Raw genomic sequence first — 21,663 nt, 5'->3', positions numbered from 1 at the left:
TACTGAATGATGGGATTTCCTTTGTCATCTTCCTTTGGTCACTAACGATGACAAACAGTAACTTGTTAAGTCATAGTAATCTGATTGCATGTGTTTGCCCTCAGGTTTTATGCAGCATTGCTTCCAGAATCTGCTACCATCATAAGCTTTTTTTTTCCCAATCTCTCTGCAATTTCTCACATAGCTTACTGATTAATGTTCTAACCTCTGTGTTTGTTCATAGAAAAATCCCCAGAGTCACCCAGCTGAATTTCTGCTCAAACTGTCTTAATATGTGCTTAGTTTAGCAATCTCCTCTTACCTGCTTACGTAAGAAAGACTAATGGTATCTTACAATAATTTTAACTGTAGAAAGGTGGCTAGAATTCCTCTGATATTAAAAATAAAAAAGTAAACCAACCAAACAAAACCTCACCCATCCCCCACAACAATAATAACAACAAAATAACTCCAAGGATGCTTTTTATGTTATTGGGTTTTTTTTTTGTTGATTGGTTTTGTTTTGTTTTTCTCCTAGCTTGGTATGACTCTTCCATGACATCCTAGTTGCTGTAGTTTAGCAGAGTGGCAGACAAGCTATACATTGTCTTCCACCTTTAAACTGAAAGGTATCTTTCTTTCTTTCTTTTCTTAACAAAATTGCATTTCATTTATTAAAAAAAAAAAAAAGAAAAGTATGTTCAGGTAAGTTAATGTATTTTAAAAGTCTTTCACTGATACACAGCAATAAGAAGCAAATGTAATTAATTTAGCAAAATTAGCTTGATTTGTAAAGGTTATTTGGAAAACTATTTCTCAAGCATATTACGAGTGGAGGAAAGTTCACAAATGACATCATGGGACAGATGTGAAGAGAAAAACACAACAGATTGCTATTGTTTTATTATGTGAGATGGGTTAGGAAGGATTATGTCAGCTGTTAGCTCATTTGAGGAAATTATAAAGAATTTAATACCCAAGTACATCTGAGAAAAATGACAGTTTGGGGAATTTGCCACCTACAGAGTGTGCTTAACCCAGCGGTAAGCATGTATTATCTATCACCCCTTTGTGCCCAGCCACAGAGAATATGAGTCTTTTCTAGCCCTCATCTACAGGTCTAGTGCCTTCGCTGAAACTGTAGAGAATCATGACAGTGGAAGTCCCTAGATCACAGTTAAGACAACAGCTTTTGCACTTACGCACATGTAAAAAAGAAAGAAAACCACACAAAAATAGCTACCCAGTTCCAAAGAGGAAACAATATCAGACACTGTGCTTTGACAAAATGAAAACTGTAAAAACAATGCCTTCCCCGGTACTCAAGCCACTTACCATGTATTTTAAACTATCTTAGATGATGAAAGAGTATGAAAAAATACTGTCTGGTGTACAATAAACCTATCAGATTTTTTTGCCATGTGGTCTTACTGCCAGAAAAGTATAATATTTTCAAAACTGCAAAAGCCCCAGTTTGCAAAAGAAAGGCATTTGAGTAAGGAAAGCAAGAGAAATTAGGTTCCTAAAAGAAGACATTAACCATCATTCATGTGTAATTTGCAGAGTTAACTTGAGGAAAGCAAATCAGGGAAATCTTACAGCTTCCATTTGAAGTTTCCTTCAACAGGATATAAGAGAGGAGAAAGGTGGTATTCAGTAGTATCATGATCTCAGAAAGAAAGCAGAGCTCTGATTCACCAGGAAGCTGCTTCAGCTTCCAAATTCCAAATTCACTTGTAATACAGGGACACTTAACATACCAGCACTCAGCATGCTGGCTGCTTTGAATACTAATTCAGGTTCCAGTATTTGGTGTATAGTTATATCTAGGCACCTAAACCAGCACTGCAAATTGAGTTTTGGGTATCTGCATTTTAGATGTTGCAGTGCTGAACATCACAATGCCATCTGTTGAATCCCTGACTGAATCATTTTTCAAAATGAGATTTGGGACTAGAGACAAGTAAGGGATTAGCTATATAATGGTGTACTAGAGTATGTAAATCGTGTATCAGCCAACCTGTGCATGTGTAATGCCTATCCTTGATGTATGTGAAATGCATTATCTCCGATTAGAATATTTTCTCTGTTTTCTGTGTTTTCTCTATATTACAGTTCTTCTACACATGTTTAGATCTTGTCTAAACAGACACTCAAGATCTGCTCCATATAAAGCTATCTTTAAATCCTGTCATCATACCTAACAAATACCAGTAAGAGCAGGTCTGTTATATTTATGCATTGCTTGTTTCACAGTAGCAATGCATCTGAAAATAGTACCATTACAACACCTTCCTTTTTCCTCTCACCTATGACCTGTCACTTAAAGAATTATTCTAGGAAATATAAAAGGTATCTTTACAGCCCAAGAGGATTTTTAATGTGACTCCCTTGCTTGCCGTATTCAGCTACTAGGCAGGTTGTGTTCATATATACATATGTTTAAAAAAAACCCCTGTTATTGTTATTCCCAGATGAAAAATAAGCATAATTATGTACTTGTCCTTTTCAAAGTGTTTTGAAGGGATTATGACATCTTAAATGAGAGCATATTGCTACTGTTGTTATACTATATTATTACAGCAGTTTTATTAAGACTTTTAAATGTATATAGTTTTATTCATATGCATTGTTCTGGTCTTTTTCATAGTTTCCAACTACATAAGTACATAGAGCAAAGTATTCATTATCATAAATTATTTTATGGTGTTTAGTGTTATCTTTACTAATGAAAACTACCATTTTTTTTCAGCTCAGACGGGTTACTTCAGGGGCCCTACCGTTCCTGCCTATCACTTAGGAAAAAAAAAAGGAACCACTACCAAAAATGTGAAGTTACTGTAAGGTAAATTTGCCAAGCTCAGCCATACATTTTCATTTTGTGTTCCCAGCTGAGGCAGATTCCAGTGTTTAACTTAACATTACCATAAAAAGCTATTTCTTTCATTGTGCTTGACACCTCATTTTGCATAATGTAAAAATCAAAACTCCACAATTCCTGTCACAAAGGCATACAAAAAGTCAATTTAGGTGGACAACAAGTTCCAAACCAGACTGTATTCTAGCCGGAATAGTAAAGCAAATAAACCAAGTAGAAACAGCATTTATACAAATTATTTAGCACTCCAACAACATAAAACACAGATTTGGATACTAGTTTGAGAAATTATGGGGGTACAACAACATAAGAATAATGATGATCCGCAGCGTGCATGCATTCATTCAGAAGAAACAAAATCAGGGTCCTATCATTCAAGGGTACCCAGAAGAAACAATCACTTGCCTGGGTTAGGCAAAGGCTCACTCAAGGATTTGTCCAGCAGAGGAAAACAACCACTCACCATACAAGGAGGTGAGGCACACCCACTCCTGGGACCTGGGAAGTCTCCTTAGACAGCATCTCAGTCTAAGGGGAGGGCTCCAGTTCACAAACCTACTGCTCTGAGAAGACCACTCAAAGGAGGTCTTCGACAGGGACTCAGTTTTATAGACTGGTCAGATCTGGCTGTGGTCATTACAAGATGTTCCAGAAGCTTCTCAGTTTCTCTGGGCACGTCCTTTGTTGTTGCCCCCAGATGGGGAGGATATGACTGCCAGCACAATCCTAGGGGGGTGCGTGTGTGTGTGTGTGTGTGTGATCCTAAGGGACAGGCACAGTGGGGCACAAAAGGTACTAAAGAGCCATCAACTGCCATACTGAAGGCTCTGAATCTCATCATGGCATTGTGCAACTGCTACAGTTCCAATATGTTTTTAGATGACGTGGAACTGCAAAACATTGGGGAGTGCTAGGGGTATCTCAAGGTGCTAGTAGATGAAATCCAGAACATAGTGTCCTCTGGTCTGCCTGTAGAATAATTTGGGTTTATAGTGGCAATCGTACTTCCCTAAAGAGAAAGATATGATTTATTATGTTAGAAGAGCAAGTCAGGAGAAGAATCTCAATATTTTTTTTTTCTTGTTACAGCTTCACCAATGATCTGAAAGCTCACTATGTAGCTTACAGGAACACTTTCAAACACTTTTAAAAAAATGGACAAAAACATTATACTAGATTGAGCTGTTTCTCTTTGACTGTTTGGTTCTACAATGTTTTTGGAATGACATTGCAAAATACTGTAATTCAGCAGTCATGTCATACACTGGTGTTACTGCAGAACCTTGCTACTGCAGATGCTAACGAGTGCACACAGAGTAACTGAACAAGAACCATCTATAATGTAAAATGCAGGCAATGCAGTTTTGGTAGCTGCCTGCTGCTTATCTACTTAACAGTAAGATCTCTACTCTGCTGAATAAAAGAAGTTGATGTGACAAGATGATACTTGATTATCCGGGCTGTTTAATTGTCAGATCACACTCTCTGGACCTCTTGTCGGCAGTCTTCAATTGACAATCATCTAGAAAGTCTAGGGATAATTAAGTTCAAGGATGAGTCCCACAGACAGTAGGTACAAAAGTGTTCAAGGATTGGATCCCTTCATTCCATATCTCTCTCCAACTTTGATACAAGGAACTTTGTACCCTGCAATACCACTACATGTCTGCATGCCCAGATTACTTCCACAACCAAACGTTATACAGCAGTCTACTCTACAGGGAGCTGGCCTTAACACTGGGGGAATGCTGTTCTATTTATCAATACAAGTAGTCTCGGTGATATGGCTATCATGAGATTTACTTCCATCTAGTCAACAGTGAAAATTCCTGATAATTATTCTTACACATGATGTGACCATATTTTTTCTGCTTTCAGCAGAAAGAAAAGACCAGAAAACAACTAAAGCAGTAGTCTATATTTTCTCTTTCTTTTTCTTTCTTCTTTCTTTCTTTCTTTCTTTCTTTCTTTCTTTCTTTCTTTCTTTCTTTCTTTCTTTCTTTCTTTCTTTCTTTCTTTCTTTCTTTCTTTCTTTCTCTCTTTCTTCTCTTTCTTCTCTTTCTTCTCTTTCTTCTCTTTCTTCTCTTTCTTCTCTTTCTTCTCTTTCTTTCTTTCTTTCTTTCTTTCTTTCTTTCTTTCTTTTCTTTTCTTTTCTTTTCTTTTCTTTTCTTTCTTCTCTCTCTTTCTCTCTCTCTTTCTCTCTCTCTTTCTCTCTCTCTTTCTCTCTCTCTCTTTCTCTTTCTTTCTCTCTTTCTCTCTTTCTTTCCCTCTTTCCCTCTTTCTCTCTTTCCCCCTCCCTTCCTTCCTTCCTCCCTCCCTTCCTTCCTTCCTTCCTTCCTTCCTTCCTTCCTTCCTTCCTTCCTTCCTTCCTTCCTTCCTTCCTCTCTTTCTCTCTTCCTCTCTTTCTCTCTCTCTCTTTCTCTCTTTCTCTCTCTCTCTCGTTCTCTCTCTCTCTCGTTCTCTCTCATTCTCTCGTTCTCTCTCTCTTTCTTTCTTTCTCTCTTTCTCTCTTTCTCTCTTTCTCTCTTTCTCTTTCTCTCTTTCTCTCTCTCTCTCTTTCTCTCTCGTTCTCTCTTTCTCTCTTTCTCTCTCTCTTTTTCTTTCTCTCTTTCTCTCTTTCTTTATTTCTTTCTCTCTTTCTCTCTTTCTTTCTCTTTCTCTCTTTCTCTTTCTCTCTTTCTCTCTTTCTCTCTCTCTTTCTTTCTCTCTTTCCCTTCCTTCCTTCCTTCCTGCCTGCCTGCCTGCCTCCCTGTCTGCCTGCCTTCCTGCCTTCCTTCCTGCCTCCCTCCCTCTTTGTCTTCTTCTCTTTCTCTCTTCTTCTCTCTTTCTCTGTCTTGCTTTTCTCAGACATCAAACTGTTATTTTTATTTCCCCTTAGCATATTTTGAAAGAATTGAGACATAAGTAGAGAGTTGTAAGCAGGAGGAACCAATGGTAGAGGAAATTTTGACTATCTAAAAACATAGCTTTTGCCACTTCTTTCTGATCTCCTATTTCAACTTAAGTCTTAGACTGCTTAGAAACTTTAAGCAATATATAGAAAGTTATTTTCCTTTTCCACTTCATAAGTCTTCAGGTTGTCTTTAGTTCAAGCACTGAGACACCGAAATTGATGAACAATTATTCTGTAGTGAAGTCCATGCCTCTTTAAATAAACTACAGCCACTGAGGGCATAAAGGCTGAATTTAGTAATGTAGCTACCTTCTTTATCCCAGAATAAGAGTCAATCAGAGTGAAAATAATTAAATATGCTTGCAACAAGAAAAATTCTTTACAAGAGCAGTAGACAGTAACATTTGAAAAGCTAACAGAAGAGAAACTCTTTCAAAACAAACCTTACATTACTCTGTATTTTTAACAACATAATATTGTCTTTATGTATAGCAAAGAAGAAAGGGTAAATCAGCAAAATAACCCTCTGGGGAAAGGAAGGAAGGGAAGGAAGGGAAGGAAGGGAGGGAGGGAGGGAGGGAGGGAGGGAGGGAGGAAGGAAGGAAGGAAGGAAGGAAGGAAGGAAGGAAGGAAGGAAGGAAGGAAGGAAGGGAGGAAGGGAGGGAGGGAGGAAGGAAGGGAGGGAGGAAGGAAGGGAGGAAGAAAGGAAGGGAGGAAGGGAGGAAGGGAGAAAGGGAGAAAGGGAGGGAGGGAGGAAGGGAGGAAGGGAGGAAGGGAGGGAGGAAGGGAGGAAGGGAGGAGGGGAGGAAGACATGAATGCATGTATCTTTTCTTTTTTTTTTTTTTTAATATAGATAAGTTTTGTCCCATCCCTCTCAGTGAGGTGAGGGCAGACTTAACTTTTGAATACTCTGTGCGGTAACCAGGAGTAATGACAATTACTTGCGGAGCTCAATTAAATCGTGGATTTACTAAAAACTCAGTGGAGTTACAGTGAAGTGTGGCTTGGCAAAAGTTTGTAACTATATCATAAAACTTAACAAGACTTCAAAAACAAAACTCACAATGATATTACCCTTATGTGCCCAGAATAAAATTAGACAGATCATAACAAATCTCAGGAAAAACCTGATTTTTATCACCATTCAAATTGCTGCAATGAGTTTCATCTGTCATTATTTTTACATTTCGATAGCAATTAATAACCCTGTAAAAAAATAGTGGTCATTCAGTACTAAACTTTTCAGGTGTAGCTAAGAAGATTTAATATACAGATATACAATTACCTTAGAAGTGCATTTTGTACAGCATTGGTTAATTCTGCCACACCTTGACTCTAAGAACTGGTGAGGTAGCACAAAGCAGACAGTCCAAGATATGAATTAGCATGCTCAAAGTTCTCACTCAACTCACAGAAATGAGTGAATCCATGTCAGTGTGGAGAGAATACAGAGGGAAAGTAATGGACATGTTCTGAAAGTCTGAAAATAAAGAACACTTTGCTCCTATGCACTGATTATCATGCTGACACAGACTGCTAATTCTACAGCAGCTCTGTGCTCTCAGTGCACGATGCGTGAGAAAAATTGAGGTCTGAACATACCAGAATATAAAGCTAGGAAAACTTAACCAGTTCTCTACTGTGTCAAGTAGGCCACAGAAACAAGAGCAAATGTAGGTTTTTTTCTGTACAATTCAATACAGGTTACTGCCCTATAGAACAAAACAAAACAAACAAAATATCAAAAAAAACCCCAAAACAAACAAAAAACCCAACCCAAACCAAACCAAACTAAACCAAACCACTAACAACAAAAAACACCAATGTGACTAGATATAAATGATTCAGTCCTTATTCTTAAAATTTTATGTATATTTTATTTAACTTACACCATAATTTACCTCTTTTAAATAATAGCAGTGGCCACATTCATGTATTAATCACATAGCAGATGTTTATGTAGCAATTATGTAGCACTGGATTAATATAGCTTTAAAATTCCAGGAATATTTATTAACATGCCTTGCATCCCTTACAAGATTCAAAGTCACTTATATTTAAGTATCTGAGCTTCTGCTTTGGATCTCCGAGGACAGATTCAGTTTCGCTGAAGCCTCCAATCTTAACAGAACACATTGGATGAACACAAAATGAAGGTAGATCAGCTATCCTGAAAAGCAACGTCTCCTGTTCATGCTGAATACACGTTACAATTGGTCTTAGAAACTCGGTTAATAAACTTTGGCCTAGAAATGACTCAATAATATGGAATCCTTAATCAGATAATGGTTAGAGTTGAAAGGGACCTCTGGAGATCATCTAGTCCAACCCACCTGCTAAAGCAGATTCAACTTGAGTAGATTGCACAGGAATGTGTTCAGAATGGTTTGAATGTCTCCAGAGAAGGAAACTCTACAGCCTCTCCAGGCAGTCTGTTCCAGTGCTCTGATACCCTCAAAGTAAAGAAGTTTCTCCTCATATTCAGGGGGAACCTCCTGTGTTTCAGTCTGTGCCTGTTGCCCCTCATCCTATCGCTGGGCACCACTCAAAAGAGTCTGGCCCCATCCTCTTGACGTCCACCCTTGATATATTTATAAACGTTAATGATATTCCTTCTCAGCCTTCTCCAGGTTGAACTGACCTAGCTCTTTCAGTCTCTCCTCATAAAAAGGGTGCTCTAGGCCCCCAATCATCTTTGTATTCCTCTGCTGGACTCCCTCCAGTAATTCCTTCTCCTCCTTAAATTGAGGAGCCCAGAACTGGTTGCAGTAGTCCAAATGCAGCCTCATCAGAACACAGTTGAAGGGGAGGATAAACTCCCTCAACCTGCTGGTCACACTTTTCTTAATGTACCCTAGGATACCATTGGCCTTCTAAGCCACAAGGGCACATTGTTGACTCATGGTCAGCCTGTTGTCGATCAGGACTCTCAGTTCCTTCTCTGCAATGCTACTATCCAGCAGGACCACCCCTAACCTGTACTGGTGCCTGAGGTTATTCCTATGCTTGCCCTTGTTGAATTTCATCAGGTTCTTCTCTGCCAAGTCCTGCAGCCTGTATAGGTCTCTGTGAACAGCAGCACAGCTTTTTGATGTGTCAGCCTTTCCTCCCACTTTGGTATCATCAGCAAACTTGCTGGGGGTGCACTCAGTCTCTTCATCTAGGTCCTTTTTGAAGACTGGAGTGACGCTGGCTTTCTTCCAGTCCTCAGGCACCTCTCCTGTTCTCCAGGACCTTTCAACAATGACGGAGAGCAGCTTAGCATACCTCCAGAGGCTTTCTGTTGCCTTCTTAGTTCTCCTTAATGTGCCTATTCCTAGTTTTTCACTCCCTTTACATTGCCTGCCTGTTCACAATAAAATCTAAAAATGCAGGGTTATCCTCATGCAAAGTCCTTTTCCTGTTGATTGATCCTTCAAGTCTCTGATTACAACCAGAAGTATGTTTCTTAGTCCTGTTACACTGTCATGTAAATCCACTGCAGATCACTAAGGAAACTAGGGGTTTGCTGTTATCACAAATGCCCTTGACAGAAAGTCCTGCTGGGCCAATAATAGATCTTTCACCATTCTTCATATCAGAGAAGACATTTAAAGATAAAAATCTATTTCAATTTACAGGGGACAGAAGCAAAGATGCATTTTATGTAAATCCAGTTAAAAAGTCTTCAGACTTATTTACTTGAAGTGATTAAGAAAACCAACGGAGTATAATATGCATGGAGACATTTCTCCTGCCTCTTGACAATTGAATTTTGATTGGCTAGGCTTACTCTGGTGCTGTGCATGTCAACTAGGAATAAAATGATTGTTAGCACTAGAGAATAATCTGCTAATAACACAGACTTAATGTGCAATAGTCTGTGTGGTATAGATGCAAATTTAGAATGTTTTAAAATGTAAAATGGGCTTAAGGGCTTTGCAGTATGTCTGTATAGACATATCCCTCCATCCATCAGTGGAGCTTAGCATCAGTAAAGAGGTACATTCAGCACTTGAATGTTTTTACCATTTTCTGTGAATGTTCAGGCACGTAGTACTATTAACATTTTATGACACTGCATTCATAACATTTTATTCTGTAACTTGACCTTGGAATGTTTCTATTTTAAGAAGCATACATGAAAGATACACAATATATGGAAACCAAATTAATTCAAGTGTTTAAAATAGTTCCTTTTGGCTACAGCACCCAGAAACATTTGAAACAACTATCTTGATTAAAACTAGTGTATGAATGGGATTCACAATACAGTCTGCTGTTGGACAGCTGTTTCACAAGATACTACTTTTCACCTTAGCTTAATAAATTTTTAAACCTGCTTTGTGTCCTGTCACTGCCTTGGTTTTGTTTTGTTTTGTTTTTCCATGTAAAAGAAACACTGGCTTCACACTCACACGCAAAATCACTTCCATCTCAGGAATAAGATAGGTTTGAGAGGTAGGATTCAGCTGAGATTGTTATGAGGAGAACCAATCACTAAGACACCTAAATCTAGGTTAGTTTTACTTGCCCAGGTTAACAGCACTGAAATCACATCTTAATTCACACACAGACTTTAAAGGATTAAAAATTAGAGACTAGAGAAAAATGTTTCTTCTCCTGCACATACTGCTAAATTTTGCTCATTGAACTCAGATTTATTTTTTACTGGTGAAAGTACTAAACCTTTTCACTGAATATTACCAGTGTGAGGGACAAATGTTATCCACAGTCCTTGTCAGACCTCAGAGTCCTCATCTCTATGAGGATGCGAGGGGTGGGGCGGAGAGGAGAGGGAAGACAAAATCACCCTATTTGCTCCTTCCTTCCTTCCTTCCTTCCTTCCTTCCTTCCTTCCTTCCTTCCTTCCTGCCTGCCTGCCTGCCTGCCTGCCTGCCTTCCCTCATTCCTTTTTTCCTTCCCTTTCTCCCTTGTGCCAAGGCAACCCGTAAGTTAGAATGGGTGAAAAGGTCAAGGAAGTAAGTAATCAAACCTCTTTTCTCAAAAATAGCAAAGCCTGAGAGAATTGACTTAAATCTTGAATGAGAATAAGATGTATAAGATGTACTGTTGTAGGAACAGTGGTGCTTCCTTGCAGTTGGCAGGCTCAGAGAAGAATCACTACAGTTATTAAAACACTGGCAGGACAGTGCAGAAATATATCTGTTAAATCAGTAAAAATCTGTACTCCCTCTGTACAAGCAGTCTTGATATCAAATCCTCAATACAGATGCACTATGAGGACTGACTTTTGAATACATGGGACATTCTTACTACTTTGGAGAATAAATATTAATAAAAATGGCAAATAAATATTTTTTCTTACTGTCATACAACTACTGGATATCCTAATTTGGAAAAATAATGCTTTGCATGTGCTATGTTTTGTTTTTAGCAAAAAATAAAGGAAAAAGACCTGTCCCACCTTAGCATAGTGTGTTTTTATAATGAAATGTAAGTATTTGTCTTGTATTTTGTAAATGGTTTGCCTGAAATAATTCAAGGAAGCATTTAGGAGACTATTTTCATCTCCAAACTTGTTTCTTAATTCCCATTGCTACTACTGGAAGCAATATGCATACATTAAAAAAAAAATAAAACTTTTGTTAAACCTCATTTTTTATATGTTAATGTGAAAAAAAAATACTGTCATTCTAGAGTTTAATACTCATAGTGCAAAAAAAGATGAGTCAGAAATCTAGTTGTCATCACTGAAGGATTAATACTGTGTCTTTCCATTGTATTCAAAATGAGACCAAAATAAAATTCACTTTATTTCATTTTAGTCACAAAGAAGCATTTATTTTCCTGAAGCAAAGACTTGTCATGCATTCAGATATTCCATCCGTTCCCCTAGAGAACACATATGTCACCTCCATACTGTGTCAGCCCACTGAGGGAATAATAATTTTTAATAAGACAGCTATAAAAAGACAGTTTAATTTGCATGTGAAAGGTTCTGTTATGAGAGCAATTATAAAGAGCAACTGTGATTACAGATATCAAAGCAAACAACCCTGAAAACAATTGATATTTTATTGTCTGGACAACATCGTCAGAAGACTACCAAATTAAAAGGCACGTCAGTTGTTTGCTGTTGAGAGAGAACACTATCAAAGGCAATGATTACAGTAGTGAAAACTATAGAACCAAATATTCTTTATAAGAAATAAAACTGACATACTTTGAGACAAATAGAGTGTACTTGCATTTTTATACCTTTTTTAATGCATCAAAATTTTCTCTTTCTTCCAGAAAATATTGTTATGTCACATATGGGAGATTATATCCCACTTTGTGAAATCAAAAGGTTACTATATGTATTTTTCTGTGTTCAGAACTGGATAGTGTGTTGATGTCATGATGTCCTTCACAAAAAGTGAGGGCATGATGAAATGTTTCTGACAAAATTTTGCTTTTACTGATGGTGGCTGAAGATGATTTTTTATACTAAATTATTGACACTTGCTGGAAGGAAATAGTTGGAAAAAAAGTAGAACATCCTAAACTGTGCTTGCCTGTCAAACACATCAGGCGATGCCTGTCAATGGAGACTGAGAGTCTGTTGAAAGAATATTATAATAATTGATATTTGTGGATTGAGAACACTATGTAATTGCTTGCATTGACATAAAAGGTATAATTAGGACTTACTAAGATAGCATTCATTTGATAAGATTTGCTCATACTTGCTGGAGAACATTTAGATGGGCAAAATTTTGACTGAACTGCTTTCAAAGGCATTGACCTTTTCCCAGTGAGGAAATGTAGTGTTTCAAAATAAACAGCCTACTAAATGCCCATAATGTAGGCTTATTAGAACTCTTTGGTTTTTATCCTACAAAGTGTTCCTAATGTATTCCAGAAGATTTTCTAAAATAAGTGATGCACTGTCTAAATCAAAGTTCTCTGTCGCCAGAGCATTTGTACAAATCATAACAGATATTTTTATGAATTCAGTGCCTGAAACACACAGGTAGCTACCCCCAAGAGAGATATGCTAAAGAAATATAGCAACACATAATCTTTTAGATTAAATTGCCTCAATTCTGTAGAATGGTTGTACAAACGCTTCTGAAAGAAGTCAGTTGCTATATGTCAATTAGACGTGGGCTTCTCACAGTTCAAAACCCACACTGGATGTTTGGTGACATGAATTCATACTTCACCCTTGATAAGATTTTTCTAGACATCTACTTCTGCTAGTCATTTCAAAAACTATTGCTGAAACACAGCATGAAACACTGTTATTCTGCCAGTTCTCACTCTCATGAAGGAGAATCTTTATTAACCTGGAAGAAAAAAAAAAATCTGTCATACGAAATAACTCTTTCTGTGTATTTTGCCTTAACTAACTAGAGTGATCCTCTAAAAGGATTTTGAATGCTTTCTCACTTTTTCTACTCAGATAAAAACATTTTCCAAGAAATTCTAACACATCCCTCATGATGGAAATGTTACCACTTCATTTGAAATGTCTTACTTATAGAAAGCTAATCAAATGAAAATACGGTATGTATTTCTCAGGGAAGTATGGAAGTTTTCTTGCTTATTTATCAACTGTAGAAAAACATTTATAGACAACTATCTTTCAAAAAAAGTCTCCCTTTCTGTACAGTGGGAAATCTTTCAATAAACAATGCTTTTTAGTATTTCAGAGCCTACAAAGGTAAAAAGGTTTGGTTGTTTTTTTGTTTTGTTTTGTTTTGTTTTGTTTTGTTGTTGTTGTTGTTGTTTTTTTTGTGATTGTATATGTGTTCTATATTTTTTCATAGTGTAATGACTAGTTAACATAATGCTTGCCATTGCTACATATTTTCCTGAACGTTAAGGTTATCTTTTTGTTCCCCAAATTTGGAAATGACTGTATTATGGACCTTTAGTCAGTGATTTTTGATATATTGAAGAGCATCCATAAATTCTTTAATTCTCATAGCAGTTAATACACCTATTTTGTGAGACCAGTGCTTGAACATATTTTTAACCATCTTTTGCAACCATATAATTTAATACATTGTAGTATTTTCTTATTAATTTAAAAAGAACATTTTATTAATCTATTTTAGTGTAGAAAACGTCTCTGTCAACCTCGAATGCCATAATATTATTTCTTATGTGTTTGATTTTCTTCAGCGTAGTCTCCTCTTCCATTAGCTTGTTCTACTCAAAATTAGTAAATGTCTCCTGTACTCTCAAGGTTATAATTCCTTTCTTTTTGCTCAATCACAATTTAATACTACTATAAATACTACATTCGGGCTAAAAATTTTTTGTCTTTGCTGTACAGATTCTGCTCAGTCTTGCAAATGCTTACAAACTCCATTGTAATTCTCATGTCTTTTGCAAAACACTGGATATTGTCTCGTTTTGTATAACACTGCTTATTGCTTTTGCTTTGTCTTGCTATTTGTACGACTCCAACTCTGAACTCAGAAAACACCTTTCTGATTCTCTTTTGGTTTAATAATTTGGAATTGTCATTACTACTACAGGACTGGAGTGTTGCAGACACTACATATGCTTCAGTCCAGACTTCATGACTTCTTTACTTGGTAAATTGGATTTTAAGGGGGTAATTCTGGGTCTTTCATATGAGTTGAGTGTTTCGTTCCTTTATAATTTGATCTGCCATTTAAATTCACTGATTGAGACTGTTTCTTCAGTCTTATGTCTGGGACAGATTCCTTTATGGTTCATTTCTGTATCCTTGTTTAAAAAATATTAATCCATCACAAACATTTCAATTCAGTAGCACTCAGATCCTAACCATGTTTTCTGTGTCTGAGCTTACTTAAAATTTTGAAGGGAAAAAAACAAATGCAAATCCATAATAAACTACTGCAAAAATAACATTAACTAGTTTGCCTTTTTCCTGGTGCCTCTGCTTGAAAATCAGAATAAAATAGTCTGAACTTCTGCCAACTATCCTCTCCAAATTTTAAAGTTATTAAGAAGATATTAACTGCTAAAGTTATTGTCACAGAACATTTTTGCCCAGTAATCCCTCAGTGTCAAGGAGAATAACAAGGAGTACTACTTTGTCTCAGATTTAACTGATTCATTAACTGAGATTTAATTAAACTTGTGTAAGTTAAAGTTCCAAGTGACTCCCTGTAAAAGTATTTTACATTTACAGTTCCTCAGTTTCCAGCTAGTGCTACTCGCTAGTTTCTTACAGGCCTGAAGGATACTAATAATCACAGCTGCTCCCCAACTCGAAGTTTTACACAGTCCCATAATTTTCAATCCCATCAACGTTTCCATTCAAACATCTGTGTTCAGCATTTTGAGATTATCATGAATTAGTGCAGGTGAAGATTCCCCCACCTCTCTCTTTGTCCTTTTCATCCAGAACAGTATCAGACATGTGTGTTTACAGAGCAAATCAAATACCAATTAAAACTGAATAAGAAATAAAGTGAAATGTTTCTTGTCAGAAGCTGCTTTTATAGGAAGTGTATCAGTCATTAACTTTAGGCTAGCAATAGTCAGGATAATGTGAAACCAAAAATGTCATGTGACTTCTTACTGACCCTGAATACACATATCACAGTTCCTCAAAACAATTTTCTTATCTAGCAAGCAAAACGGAATCATCCCTTAAGAGGAATGCCTACCTTTTTAAAGCTGTATATATCTTCTTTCTGTAAGTTCTCAAAACTGATTTTAAACATGCTAGAAAATTTTGTAAGGCACAAAGGAGTTTTTGTTTTGTTTTGTTTTTTTAATTTAACAAACACATTATTTGCTAAAGACTATTTCTTAGATCTGCACAGACTTTTGCTTTCTATAAATTTCATTTGGTATCAACTGTGTTAAGTGAATGATAAATATAGCCATCTACCTACCAGGTTAGTGAACAGCTTACTGTGGGACTCCAGAGTGTTAATGAACATCTGACTAATTTTCTAGAGAATCTGTACATGGTCAGAAAAAGCTAAGTATGGGAAACAGCTAAGCAGATGCTCTAGCTATTAGAAGTACAAAAAAAAATGCCAGTGTAAATTGGTTAGTTGCTACTTTGTTTCAACTGCAGTTAGCCCACTCATATACTCCTAGCAAAAATCAGGTCAAGCTTGGACATTATGAAATTTCAAATATGTCCAGGTTTTACAATGCCAAGCAGGCAAGTTACTTTATGGTGCAATTAATATAGTAAAATAAAAATGCACCAGAGGTAAAAAAAGTTCTAAGACCGAATAAGCATTAATCAGCATATTCGATGTTTGAAAAAATGTCACATTAACATCATCTGTTAGGTGACTGATTTTTTTTCTATAGTTCTCTCTGTTGGCCTTAGCATATAGTTAAGCTTCCATCTAAAGTGCTGTATTTAGGGAAATAATAAATTGTGATGAGAATACTAGCTACTCTTATTCCTGCAAGCACTGGAATATGCTTGGCTATCGTGTATAATAATGTTGAGATCTCTTCAGGAGTCAAAATTACTGAGGCAGCCTTCAGAACTCTGTATATTGAGAGATATTGCAGCAAAGGAGGAGTCTAACAGCGTAGTTATGTTTTCACAGCTTCCACTAGTGAAGGTTTCTCTAGAGCTGACAAGATGCTGCTGTGAGGAAGCTTGTAGTGGTCCTGAAGCACAGCTGCTATTGAAGAATGTAAGTAGATATTGAGAGGATACATGAAATGAAAACATTTGGCAAAATGAAAAATAATAAAAAAAAAAAAGGCAGGACACAAACTGAACTGAAAACATGAGAGTGTGGGCCAGCAAAAGGACAATGTTCAGTGAATTAAAAAACCTAATAGGTACCAGGCCAGATAAGATTTTTATTTCATAAAAAAACTATAGAACTGATTTCATCCTGCAGAAAGTCTTCAACAAACACAGTCCTTCAAAGATAAAGACAGACCATTTTTTCCATTGACCACTTAACAGGAAAAAGTTATCTGCTGTGTCATAATACCATTATTTCTCTACATCAAGTTTTATCACATCTCTGAGCCTACACATCTCATGCCTACTATGTCTGTGATTCTCATTGTTCACAGATTCTTTACTGGATATCTTGCTTTTAGGGCACAAACCCCCATAATTTACAACTGCAGGAGAAATAATGGAATGCAGCAAGAGCTCCCCTGCATTAAGTGGCTACTCTGTAGAATTTGTTCATTTTTTTCACATTAACTTGAAATGACAGAAAAAAAAAAAAATAAAAAGATTTGCAAATATTGAAAAATTACACTGGCATATTCCAGCATAAATTAAATGGATTGATACTCCTGAACAAAATAAGTTTTCAGCCAAACTGATACCAAATACAGTCACTGAGGTTTTACGTTCTCAGATGGGAATTCAGGCTTTAAAGCTTTTTTTTTTTTTTCACATTTTTCACTGGTCTTAGACCTCAAATTAGGCTTAAGTTTCCCATGGTGTGCTACAGTCATGTGACTGTCTAATCACCAAGTGATTTCAAACTGAGCAAGTTCAGGCTGCTTTCCTTCATGCACAGACCAGCCATATATCTTGGAAAGAAAAAAAAGAGTGTCAATTTGAAGCATTCGAACTAAATGTCTGCAAGGCCTTACCGGAAGTTGTAGTTTAATAGTGACTCAGACCAAACCAAAATGCTTTCTTTGTTTCCACAAAACAAAATATATGTAGGGTTTTCTAACATGGATGTGAAGCTGATTTTGTGGAAGCTGCATTTCCATTTATTACTAACTTCAACAGAAAACACTCCAGATTTCACTCTAGATTTTCTAAGGTACTAATCATCACTACATGACTGGTAACAACTTGATTTATGTGTTATGGTTGAAGTATCATTCCATCACACATATCATTGCATATATTGGAAACAAATCTCATTTTTATAGTGCTAAGTAGAAAAGTCAATCAGCAGTCTATGAGATAAAACATTTTGTCACAGCTGTATCCCAGAAAGCTATATCTTATTTTGAAATAATGCAGAGTCTCCTTAGTAGTGAGAGGCACATAACATGAACATGGCTATTTTGTTCATGTTTTCATAATCCTTTAATTGTGTAGCACAGTATAATGCCAGAAAACAGATCTTTTCATTATCCTGAGAACTATAAGATCAAAAGATATTTACTAGTATAATTTCAGACACAAATATAACGATGGGAGAAAAATTTCATCTGTCTTCAGATACATGTATATAAAGGGGTCAGAAAAAATTATATATAGCCTGAGTCAAATTTTGACTCTGAAACACAGGAATGGAGAAAAACTTAATTGTTATATTCAATTTGACTTGCACTCTGACATTTCATGCATTTCCTAATTTCATTCTTCCATAATGTATTTTTAATTTAATTGAATGCATTTAATTTAAGACATTTCCTGGAAATAGTGAAGAAAATAAAATAAATTTCCTTTAATTCCTTGAATAAAGTGTTTTACCAGAAATTCCATAGAATTAGAAAACCAACCCACAAAACCTCAGCACTTAAATCTTAACGTATCTTATTCAATGTCACTTTCTCCTGAGAGGGATACACTTAAATGCTAAGTCTGGCTTTGACTCTTAGGGCCTAAGTCTATGAGCTGTTAGGATATCAAAAGGGCAGAATCTAGGCATTACATGTAAAGCTGTGATACTGGAAGTATCAATTATAACTGACAAATACTAGAAAATCTTGAATTTCATGAGAAATTTAATTTCTTTGCTTTTTTAGTGTCTAGCCACAACATTGCATTTGCACAGAACTGCATCAAATTAATGGAACAGCATAGTGCTGGAAATGAGAATGAAGGAAGGCTGCACAGTACAGATCTTATCATTTTATGTGCCTGAGTGCACATGCAGAACAGCTGGTAAAGGCTAGTGGGAACACAGAGAGATCACCTCCCTCGTTGGCTCAGGAAATCAAAGTCTGCATCAGCTTAACTTCTACATTTGATCAAAATCCAGAAATGAGCCATCAAAACTCCCTTCACCCTCATCACTATCTGTAGGCTAATGCTTCTGTAGAGGAGTGAAGCCTCCAGTGGGGAACAACAAGACATTCTCCAGGCATGCTAACATGCACTGACAGAATCAGGCTCCACATATAAAGTAGCATTAGTTGACTTTTTCTTTTTAAAAATATGGTGAATATCAACCTCTATTTTAAGCAATAATTTAGGGGTTAAAGCAATGACCAAGGATATAGACAACAAATCAACAATTTTCCTCTCTGTCTTCAGTGATTTAAATAATTTTCCATTTCTTAAGAATCTTCCACTCACTTTCATAAACTCCTTAAGGTGTCCATGTTCTGATGTGGTGGTGCTGGCACTGAAAGAATGGGGCGGTAGCTGAAACTCTTCCCTTCCAGTAATAAGTTATCCTGTTATTTAGGAAAGAATTTGATGTCTATAAGGAAGGTGATGGTGGTTTTTTTGGTTTGTTTGTTTGGTTGTTTTTGGTTGTGGTATTTTGTTTGGAATTGTTTTCGGGTTTTGTTTTGTTTGTTTGTTTGTTTGTTTTTGCAGTAATTCTCTTCTGGAAAGGGAATGGCATGGGTTCTAATTTTATGTATGGAGTTTAACTCGGATAGCATTCAGCTCAACATACATAAGCATCAATATTTAAGCTAACCACATGTGTAGACACTCTTATGGATCAATCAATCTCATTCTAAAGCATATACTCAAAAATGGCCAGAGGATTACTATGCTAAACCTAAGCATTTTTCTCCATCTACTGTAGAATTCCTTGGAGGTAGCTTTTTCAGATACCAGCATTTGCATTCAGGATATCTACAGTTAAGCACGATGAATCTCACTCTGATGACTTTTGCAGAATATGGATGCTACTCAGGGAACAGGGACTGTTTTGCTCTGTTTTTTATCTGGTAAATCTTGAGGTCATTTCTACATAGTGGACCTGCTTTTACAGCAGTACTAGAAACACATCCTGAAACATTCCTAAAATGAGCAGACAACCATCTCTTGACAGGAGAGGTAGCAGCAGGTGCTGAATTTTGATTTTCCATGCAGGATATTACCTCAGCTCCCTTAAAACAGTACTTCACAACATTTTAAAGGGTAAATTTCATGCATTTCTGAAGAAGAAACACAGAGGCACTTGTGGTTGGAGAATAACATCTAGTCTGTGCAGACAATGTCTCGGTCTAGGTCTGAGAAGCCATCTTAGTATCAAGTTAACTTGGATTCTAAGGCAGGTCATATCTTTTCACGTCTTATATGAAGAGCCTTGGCAGCTAATAAGCTTGTTTAATGACCCCAATTTAAAATATATTTGACACCTGGTAACTGATTAATCTTTAATATATTTAATATGAATCAGGTCAATTACATATTTCTAAAAGACACACCATGAAGCATTCCAACAGTGTCACATGAGTGCAAGTGTAATCCTTCAGCACAAAAAGTAGATACTGCTTTGGATTTTAGTTCTCCTCAAAAATAGATACTTAATCAGTTTGGAAAGCTTTTTAGAAATCTGTGTTAGTTAACATTAAAATTACTATAAACATCATCAGCTGCATCAGCACTTGGGACCAGTATTAGGATGAACGGCCTGTAATTGTCCAGGTCATCTTACTTGCTTTTTATATAGAATTAACTTGGTCTTTGACAAAGTGTTTCAAAACTTCAGCTGAAACTTATTCAGATCTGATAATTTTCAAAAGCCCAATTTCAGTAACTGATATTCTGTATGGTATATATATAAAAATATGTTTTCAAAAGTTTTTCTCCAAATGCCGATAGAAATAACAGAACACTTCTACTCGTACTTGATTATTGCTTTTAACATTTCAACAGGCGTCACATTTCTTGAAAAAGAAAAGTGATTTAGTTAGAATAAATACACAATTTGGACAGCTGGAATTTTCCACAGATCCAATGGATGAAGCATAAAATGGAAGAGGAAACAACACATCATCTATAGCACTGTATTTTAAAACAAAAATGACTGTCTTAATTACCCCAATTTTATTTTAAGAGGAAAAAACAGTACTTTTCACTTATTCCTCTTAGTAATGTTAGGAATCCTGGAAGGTTAAAAATATGCCTTCTCTATTTGAGAGTAAACACTTCCCTCTTCTGGGACTTTCTGTGAAATGCACGGCAATTAAGATTCTGGACACTGCATGAAGCACTCTTTAGTTCTCTGTGCACATATCATATAGGAAATCTGGCCATTAATTCTTTTAAATCTAGTGTGTCATCAGCTTGAAGAAGTATAATTTTTTTTTTTTTTCTGCTTATTCTTCTTGATATTATTTTATCTCCAAAAGACCAAATTTTCTTTGTCACAGAGGTAGTCACAAATTGCAAAAGCAAGGCAAAAGGAACATGTATTTTTAGAATTCTTCAGTTATTAGTGACACATCGTTAGCATACTGCAAAATCTTATCCTGTTCATCTTTTAAATTATTAAACACTTTAAGACCAAATGAGAAGGCACTATCTATCAGACAGCTACATGTACTGTGTTAAATGGTTGGCCAATTTTTACAAATTATTCATAAACACAGTAACTTAGCTGAAAGAAAGTTCATTCATGTCTAAAGGCTTAATAATTACTGTCTGGCAACCAGTCTTCCCCTCTCTGTGGAGCAAGTATTCCCCAAATTGTACTGGTATCAGGTACATTTTTCATTTCTTACTTGCGTATTTCTAGTTTAGTACTCATCAAGTATAAACTGGTTCTAAAACTTATCTGCAGCTGCCATAGACATAATACTATGCTATTGTAGATGTTGCTGCCAATCAAATAATCACAGATGTAATAGTACTTCATTATGGGAAACCACTTGTGACTATGCTAATAGATAGTGCTGCTAAAATGACAAGGGTCACAGACTTTGTCTGGACTGTTAGTACTGACAATCATAATTTATGGGAGTAATATCTTCTATCGGTAAAGCTTCCAAGATTTATGAAAAAGTAATTGTGAATAGTTCTCAAGCATGTCTTGTTGTCACTTT

The sequence above is a fragment of the Patagioenas fasciata genome, chromosome 1 (assembly GCF_037038585.1).
Source record: "Patagioenas fasciata isolate bPatFas1 chromosome 1, bPatFas1.hap1, whole genome shotgun sequence".
Lineage (NCBI taxonomy): Eukaryota > Metazoa > Chordata > Aves > Columbiformes > Columbidae > Patagioenas > Patagioenas fasciata.
The sequence above is the reverse complement of the archived record's forward strand: the minus strand, read 5'-3'. Positions refer to the sequence as shown.